The sequence below is a fragment of the Panicum virgatum genome, chromosome 7K (genome assembly GCF_016808335.1).
Source record: "Panicum virgatum strain AP13 chromosome 7K, P.virgatum_v5, whole genome shotgun sequence".
Taxonomy (NCBI): Eukaryota; Viridiplantae; Streptophyta; class Magnoliopsida; order Poales; family Poaceae; genus Panicum; species Panicum virgatum.
The window spans coordinates 4282141-4290752 of NC_053142.1; the positions used below are offsets into that span (position 1 = coordinate 4282141).

General features: G+C 43.7%; 2 long non-coding RNA genes across 2 annotated transcripts; one reads left to right on the plus strand and one right to left on the minus strand.

Moving 5' to 3' along the window:
* The first annotated feature begins 1612 nt into the window (after positions 1–1612).
* Positions 1613–8393, plus strand: LOC120639626. The gene is made up of 2 exons (XR_005661522.1): positions 1613–2218; positions 8030–8393. It is a non-coding gene; the product is annotated as an uncharacterized LOC120639626 (long non-coding RNA).
* LOC120639627 lies at positions 2504–2936 on the minus strand. The gene is made up of 3 exons (XR_005661523.1): positions 2883–2936; positions 2697–2807; positions 2504–2612 (listed from the first exon to the last, which is right to left on the minus strand). It is a non-coding gene; the product is annotated as an uncharacterized LOC120639627 (long non-coding RNA).
* Positions 8394–8612: the final 219 nt, after the last annotated feature.

The window sequence follows — 8612 nt, forward strand, 5'->3', positions numbered from 1 at the left end:
TTTACAGATATCTTCATACTGTTAGTTACTTCAGAGAGTAGTTTTGTTAAAAAGATCACTTAATATAGTTGTGTAGTATAAGACATAAGTTTGGATTAGATATGACAAGCAGACATGCTTGTGCCAGAACCATCCGAGATCTGACTCACCTTGCACCATGTATGGAGTCTGTACATGCCACCTTTAATTATATATTAGGGAGTTGGCTGAAGTCAAATACACAGTACTAACCTAGAAAATTAATATACTATTGCCGCCTCTTAGCCTGCATATCCAAGAAGCTATCACCATTCATTATTAGTGACACACCAAAGAAGAGCAAATTAAGTCTACGCATATGCTTCATAAAGATAATGCAAATGCGGTTCACGAGTTAGTATCTTATAATCAAAAGTCAACTAGCCGGGGCGTAGCCGCGTACTATAAAAGAGGTCTGGATGTCAAAAAGCTCTTAGACAACGCATCATATCTCACCGCATAATCTACCATGGCTATTGCTAGGGCAACGGCGATGAACAAGTGTGCTGCCGCCATGATGTTCGCCCTGTTACTGGTCTCAGCCGCCACCGCCATCGACAAGAACTGTAACATCCCAGTAACGGCGCTGGAGCAGTGCGTGCTTGATGTGGAGAATAGCATCTCCATCGTGCAGCCCAAATGCTGTGACCAGATGGCAAAGCAGTTTGGCTGCGGCTGCGTCCTCCGCGACATCCTGGTAAAATACGGACGGTACGACCCACAGAAGCCCTTCTGCCCGGAGGGCACCGCCTGCGACAGGGTCTAATAACGTCCCTATGAGCTTGGATCCATCATCTCCTGGGTCCTGGCTTGCTGCACTCTTCTTGCCCTGCGCACTCCAATTGATCCATACAAGAATCACATCGTTTATCACTAATAAACGCCTTATATTCCAGCACCGCTACATGTGCATGCGCATGTATTAATAAGTGATGTATCATTACTACTACAGAACAGGCTTTTTGTCACGGTTGGAAAAGCCCCTTTGTTCCGGTTTCCCAACGAGTCAGGCCACCGGGACAAATGAGAGCCTTTGGTCCAAAGGGTCTGCCAGCGTCGACGTGGCAGGCACACTGTTACCAATCGGGACCAAAGACCTCCTTTTTTTCTGTTTCTTTTTCTGTTTCTTTTGGGTTATTTCTATTCCATTTCAAATTGAATTTTGTATTGGAATTTAAGTGGAGTATGAACTACAGTAATATAAATATATATATTTATTTACTCATATAAAGTGCAACACAAAAGTCAATTACATACAAAGTGTAACTAAAGTTTTACTTAATTTTGTCATATTTACTCCTATTATCTATGTTTGACACGCCATCATAGTAGAATTCTCCTGCCGGGTCGAGGACCTCGCGAACAATAAATCCGCTCAAGGCTTCTTGAATCGCCAGGATCAATATTTTAAATCGCAGGCTATGGGAGCTAGCGGAGACTGACGAAACGCTAAGAGGCGCTATAGTGCACTTTAGCGGTCGCTAATCCAATTAGCGGATTAATTAAGAAGAGAAAAAATGTCAAAAAATGTGAGAAAGAGATGGCCCAATACCCTCCCCCGCCAGCTGAGTACAGGCCCACGTGACTTCCCTTGCCATGGCTTCGCAAGTCCGCATCCCCTCCCTGCCAGCTAGCCTTATCCTCATCCCTGCCGCTGCTCCTTCCTCCTGACGCTTTCTAGCTGTCACTCCTTCCCCAATCCCCACCTCGTACTCCCCTGCTGCTGGCCTGCTGCTCCCTCCCCACGTCCAGAGTTGTCTTCGAGCTTGATGGAAGGAGCACTTCCTCGTCCTGCTCGAGCGTTGTGCTGCTTCGCAGACCTGCTGGAGGGTCGGCTTCCTCCTCTCGTCAGAGCAGCCACGCCCTGCACCGCTTCCTCTCCCTGCAGGTGCACCATGTCCAGTGCCCCCTTCCTCGTCCTGATGGAGCGCCGCGCCGCACTGCTTCCTCAGCTCTGAGGAGATAAGGCAGCCCTCAATCCCACCAACCACCATCAACAGAACATCTGATTCTTCCTCTCCCCCTTTCCAGCAGCATGGATTAGAGATAGCGGCGCTAAAAGTGAGTCGCCGTTTTGGGATTTAGCGGAGAAAAGCGGCGCAAAAGCGGACGTAGCTGAGATAGCGGAAGAAAGGAGCATATCGTAGCGTGGCATCTCTGGCCGCTATTGCGGCGCTATAGCCTGCTATTTTTATCAATGGTGAGGATCCTTTCTTCTGGTACGAGTGTATCATATATTTGATAAACCTTGGTAAAATAAGAATATTGATTAGAACGTTACAAAATGAGTTGCATGCAACTATGATAAAGTTTTTTACTTAATTCCTTCTCCCAGTCGCTTTCGGTCTTTTGAGGACATACTAGGCCATAGATATTCTCTATGACATAGTATGCACATAAATTAGTTCTTTGCGCCTGCCTCCGACACTTTAAGAGAAATAAATGAAGTAATTAGCTATCAATGTATACATACATATTTAAAGACATGGAACATGCAAATAAAGTAGAATCCCATCCGTACCGGAAAGTTTTTTTTCCATTTTAGTCCGGCGCTGAAATTGCCACTATGCTTTCGAACGAATTTCTTCCAAACCCTGAACATGAACCCAGACGAATAATTAAAGATAGTTGATTTCAAAAGCAATGGTGATTGAGGTGGTATGAGAAGAATTAATTACTTGTTCAACATGTCGCTCATGTCTTTGTATTGGTCTGGATCTCTCCGCAAAGAGTCCATAACAACTGCTAAGCTCAAGTCCGGAAATATGACAATTAGTATCCAGTGATCTCTGCAAGATTTCATGTACGGTTAATAAAATTCAGTTATACAGAACTAAAATAGTTACATAGCAGAAAAGACTTACGCAAAGTTGTACGGAAATAGAATGAGACTCTTGTAATGTTGAATGGTTAGGTACTTGCACAAGTTTTTGAATGTTTCTGCAGGATTGCTCAGGAAATTTTTGCAATTCACAACATGTGGGTCGACAAAGCCGATGTGGTGATACCCTTTTTTCTGGCATGTTTGAATCTCCATCCTACGGGATACAAAATGAAGTAAGGAACCTCCATCGTTAGTTATATATGGTAATGAACAAGATTTAAAGAACACACTTACAGAAGCCACAAAGCGACCATAGAGATGTCGAGGGCGTCCTGATGGTATAATTGGTACACTTCTTCCCAATCAATCCATATGATGGCCTTTTCATGAAAGAAATCTTCATCTCCAATCTTTGCGCCTTGCATGAAGTTGCATTCTCTCATCGCCTTCATGTACAAGTCATGTAGCCTTCGCATTTGCATTGGAAGGAACTACACAATGTCTGGGGGGACAAGGCTGGTGCCCTCCTTATAGTGCCATTTCACCACTGGAGCTATCGGATACTCTTTCAGCGGATTCGGATCTAGATTCGAAGTCCCTATTATCTGATCTGTAGTGAACTTTGATGATTGTAAGAATCCAAGAAAGCCTTGTTGTTCCTGGTTTAGTACAACTAGTGGTTCTATTGATTGTTTCTGTTGGGCCCCTAGCTGTGGAACACCGGACGATGACGACCCTGATTTTCTCTTGTAGTATGATTTCTTAATCGAGCGGTCGTAGTCCGAAAGTAACGGTTTCTCAATGAACTTTCTCCTATTCGATTCCTTCATTCCAATAAAAAATTTTAATTTTGAAGGGTCTAGTGGTTTATCCTTATTCTCTGGCTCCGTCTTTTTTCGCTTCTTTGGCGGTGATGGAGGAGGTGAGCCAGGAGATGGCGGCTCAGCAGGAGTAGTCAACGGCTGCCTAGGAGATGGCTGCTTAGCAGCAGAGTGTTCTGGGGCAGCTCCCGGAGACGGTGGCGGAGGAGCTGAACGACGATTGGGTTGCGGCGATGCCGGCCTTGATCCCTGATCGGTAGGCTTGAGGATGATGTACCGCTTGTCCCATAGGATGTAATCATGAACAACGTCTACTAGTGTTGTCTCCCCGTCACCTCTAGGAATATCGAGCTCGAGATTCTTCCAATCATTGCACACCTCCTCGACCCCAACTTTAGCGTATCCAGTCGGGACCTCCTGCCCATGGTACATCTCGCCTGGTGTGCTTGGCATGGCGGAACCGTACGCTACCGTGAACCTTAAGTTCTTACTACAAGTTTGAAGAGCACAAGGTGTCCGCTGGGTAATCTCATCCACTGGATAGTGCTGCTCAGCCGTCGTATCAATAGCGGCGATTCCCGTATCCGCAGGGAGGCCCATGGAGGCGCAGCTGCTTTTACGTTGAGGTAGGCCGGCCGCATCGACAATAGGCTCTGCAGGCTCCGTTTGCTGTTGCTGCTGCTGGCTCATTGCTAAGGCCACCTGGCATTTAACCTCTTCTGCCATTCTTTCATCTAGTGAGAGGTGCTGTTCCTCTAGCCTTCGCAAGTGCAGGCGCTCCTCGTTCTTCCTTCTATCCTGGCTTCTATATGTATCGATGTAATCTCTGAAGCCATATTTCCACGCAACCACTCCCTTGCCCCTTGTACGCCCCGGATGTTCTGGGTTCTGAAGGGCGTATGTCAGTTCATCCTTTTCTTTATCGGGCTGGAATGTGCCTTGGCTAACTATTTGTATGGCCTCCTGTAGTCTGCGGGCCACTTGCTGAATTTTCTGCCCAAAGATGCACTCACCCGTCTCTGGGTCCAATGTTCCACCATGAGCATAGTACCAGTTCTTTGAACATTCAGGCCAGGTGATGGTCGCAGGCGTGATATCTTTGTCAATCAAATTCTGCTCCATCTTCTCCCATTTCGGTTTTGCCATTTTGTACCCACCATGCCCTAGAGTGTGATGATATACTTTCTTCGAGGCATTTTCCTTGGCGTTTTCCACGTTTCGAATTCCAAGCTCTGAAGACTTATGTGCCACAAAGGCATTTCAGTGGTCCTTCTGCTTTGCAAGGTCTCCAGTGAACTCTGGCATTTTCCCTTTCTTGATATAATTCTTCGTCAGATTCTTCTTAAATGTCTGAAGTTGTTCGGCCATCTTGCTCAGGGTCTAGCGCTTAGCTGCTTCTTCTGATTCAGCCAGAACTGTGAAGTTCTTTTTCAGCTCCCGCCAGAGCCACTCCATTTCTCTTTCAGGCACTGCATCCTTTTGCTCGCTTGGATTGTTAGCTTTCTATAACCTAAAGCTGATAGGGATGTGGTCCCGGACAAGACAACCACATTGCCTAACGTATTTCTTTGCGGCTGCTTCTGGAGCTATTGATTCGCCATCTGGATCCACTTCTGTTATGATAAATCGCCCTTCCAATTTCTTGGTCGGGCCTCGCTTCGTTTTTTTGGTCTGCTGACTTGATGATCTAGATGGCTTCAAAAAAATAAATATATATTCATGGTTATGACTCATTGTAAGTACGACTTAGAACACAAGGATCGATGTTCAGGTATATACATTTGCTTCCTGGTCAGCAGCAGCAGCTGTATTTAGATCAATTTCCTCGCCACCAGACATATTGAGGTATATGTCGGTATTGGCGGCATCACCGGTGTCGTCGGCATGAGGAGCTGCGGCCACGCTACCGGATGCAATCATGTCCATTAAGAATTACTCATCGTCCATCTCATTACGTCGCGAGTCCATCTTAACTAACTATTGAATATACAAATTGTTTTGATCAAATTAATGTAAGGATTCAACTTAATTTCCATCTAAATTTGAAACTAAATTTCAATCTAAATATCCGAAGTAAATTTGCATACTAATTTCCAAGGATCAAAAATTCCATCTAAATTTATATCTAAATTTCCAACTAATTTTCCAAACTAAATTTCCATCTAAATTTCCAAAGTAAATTTGCATACTAATTTCTAAGGATCCAAAATTCCAAGGATAAAAAATTCCATCTAAATTTCCAACTAATTTTCCAAACTACATTTCCGGCTAAATTTGCAAAGTAAATTTCCATACTAATTTCTAAGGATCCAAAATTCCAAGGATAAAAAATTCCATCAAAATTCCAATCTAAATTTCCAACTAATTTTCCAAACTAAATTTCCATCTAAATTTCCATACTAATTTCTAAGGATAAAAAATTTCAAGGATCAAAATTTCCATCTAAATTTCTATCTAAATTTTCAACTAATTTCCCAAACTAAATTTCCATCTAAATTTTGAATCTAAATTTCCAAGGATCCAAATTTCCGACTAAATTTCCATCAATAATTTCCAAACTAAATTTCCATCTAAATTTCCAAGGATCCAACTAAATTTCCATCTAAATTTCCATCAATCATTTCCAAACTAAATTTCCGTACTAAATTTTCAAACTAAATTTCCAAATTAAATTTCCATCTAAATACATCCAAATTGAGGCAAAATTACAAACAAATTAATGCACTAAATAAATTAATGTGAATCACAACAAATTAACTTCAATTACAAAAACAAATGGGACTTGAATTACAAACAAATTAATGCACTAAATTTGAACCTCAAATTAATCCAGAAATTAATGCAACAAATTGAATAATAAAAAAAACACTAGCCCTAAAATTTGAACCTAAAATTTGAACCAGCTACTGTTCCATCAAGCTAGTAGTAATTTTGAACCTAAATTCAAACCTAAATTTGGGGCTACTAAATTCAAACCTAAATTTGAACTAAATAAACTAATTTTGAACCTAACCTAAGCTAAGCAACTATGTAATAAACAGCTACAAATAAACTAAATTAATTCACTTAAGAAACTTGAGTCACAAAAATAAAATAAAAAAGCAATTAACCCTAGCTAAACCCGGTCGGGGGCTTGCCGCCGGCGTTGCCAACTCTGCATGCTGTGGCGGTTGGGGGCGACGACGGCGGTTAGGGAGTACGGCGACTCACAGGCCGAGCAAGGATAATAGTGGTGGAGGAGTTCGAGGCGGCGGCGCACTGCTGGGACGTCGATGGCGGCGGCGCTCGGGGGCCCCGTACAAGGGGCCGGGGCTGGATGCTGCGCGCGGTACTCGGCGGAGATGACGCGGTGCTCGGGGACTACGGCAGAGGTCGTGGTCGATGGCGCGTGCTCGGCGAGGGGGCGGCGCTACTCTGGGGGCTAGGCGCGCAGCGGCGCGGCTCGGGGTTGCGTGTGCTCGACGGGGAATGGCGGCATCGGCGCTTGGGGATGACGTCGCCGGCGAACGGGGACAACGGCGTGGACTAGGGCAAGGCATCACGGCGAGGAGGCTGCGGTGTCGGTGGAGATCAAGAGTAGCACCGCCAAGCACCGACGCTTTGGTCCCGGGTGGTGGCTGGAACCGGGACCAAAGGCCCTCCCTTTGGTCCCGGGTGGAGCCACGACCCGGGACCAAAGACCCTTTTCTCCCGGGTGATGGCTGGAACCGGGACCAAAGGCCCTCCCTTTGGTCCCGGGTGGTGGCTCCACCCGGGACCAAAGGGTGTTTTGGCGGGCCGGGGCAAAAATGCGCCTGCGGGCCACCTTTAGTCCCGGATGGATCTAATAACCGAGACAAATGAGGCCCATTTTTCATTCTGGCGCCAAAACTTTGGGCTATCAGATTTTTTTCATTTCTTTTTATTTGTTCTTTTAAAATGGGCTATCAGCTTTTAATTGCGTAGAAAAAAATATTGAGTCCAAAAATTATCAAAAAAAGTTTCTATACGAATTTAGATTCTATATGTCCAGCAAAAATATTGTATTTTATTTAAGTGATAGGACTCATAATTTATATAACTTTATACATATTATAATTTCTATTTTGACCATGCAAATATGTATTAGATAATAGAAATATTTCAAAATATTGGCTTTCGAAATAAAATGAGTTTCCTCAACACATTAACGTTAAAAAAGTGATTTTCACATATAACTTAATCAATTCATGTTATTAGTCAATGTGTTGTTTTGCGAGCAGTTTGTGAGTGTCAATGTGTGCTAAGAAATTGATGCAATACATATATAAATCGAAATTTTTAAATTCCCCATCACATGTTTATGAAATATTACATAAAAAGTTTTTAATACATCATTGATCAGCAGGTACTGGTACGGTAACAAACTTCCTCTTCACAGTTGTCCCTTGATTATGATCACAGCGCAAGTATGGAGCATCCTCATTAGCCAGCAGGATGCATGGATCAGCATTGACTGTGAAAGGTGGAATGTCAGCAAAGTTATTATAGTCCTCTGACAAGTCTGTCCTGTCCTCGACTCCAACGATATTTCTTTTACTTGAAAGGACTATGTGTCGCTTTGGCTCATCGGTTTGCTTGTTGATCCCCTTCTTTGGCTTGCCAGACATGTCCTTAACGTAGAAAACCTGAGAAACATCCTGGGCTAGGATGAATGGCTTGTCTCTGTACCCAAGATTGTTAAGATCAACTATTATCATACTGTACTGATCTTTTGTTACTCCAGTCAGCTTCACCCACTGGCACCGAAACAGAGGCACCTTGAAATTGGGACCGTAATCCAGTTCCCATATCTCTTCAATATAACCGTAAAATGTCTCCTTTTTTCCATTGCTGTCTGTGGCGTCCATACGCACACCACTATTTTGATTTGTGCTTTTTTTTTATCATAGGTTGCCGTGTAAAATGTGTTCCCATTTATCTCGTACCCT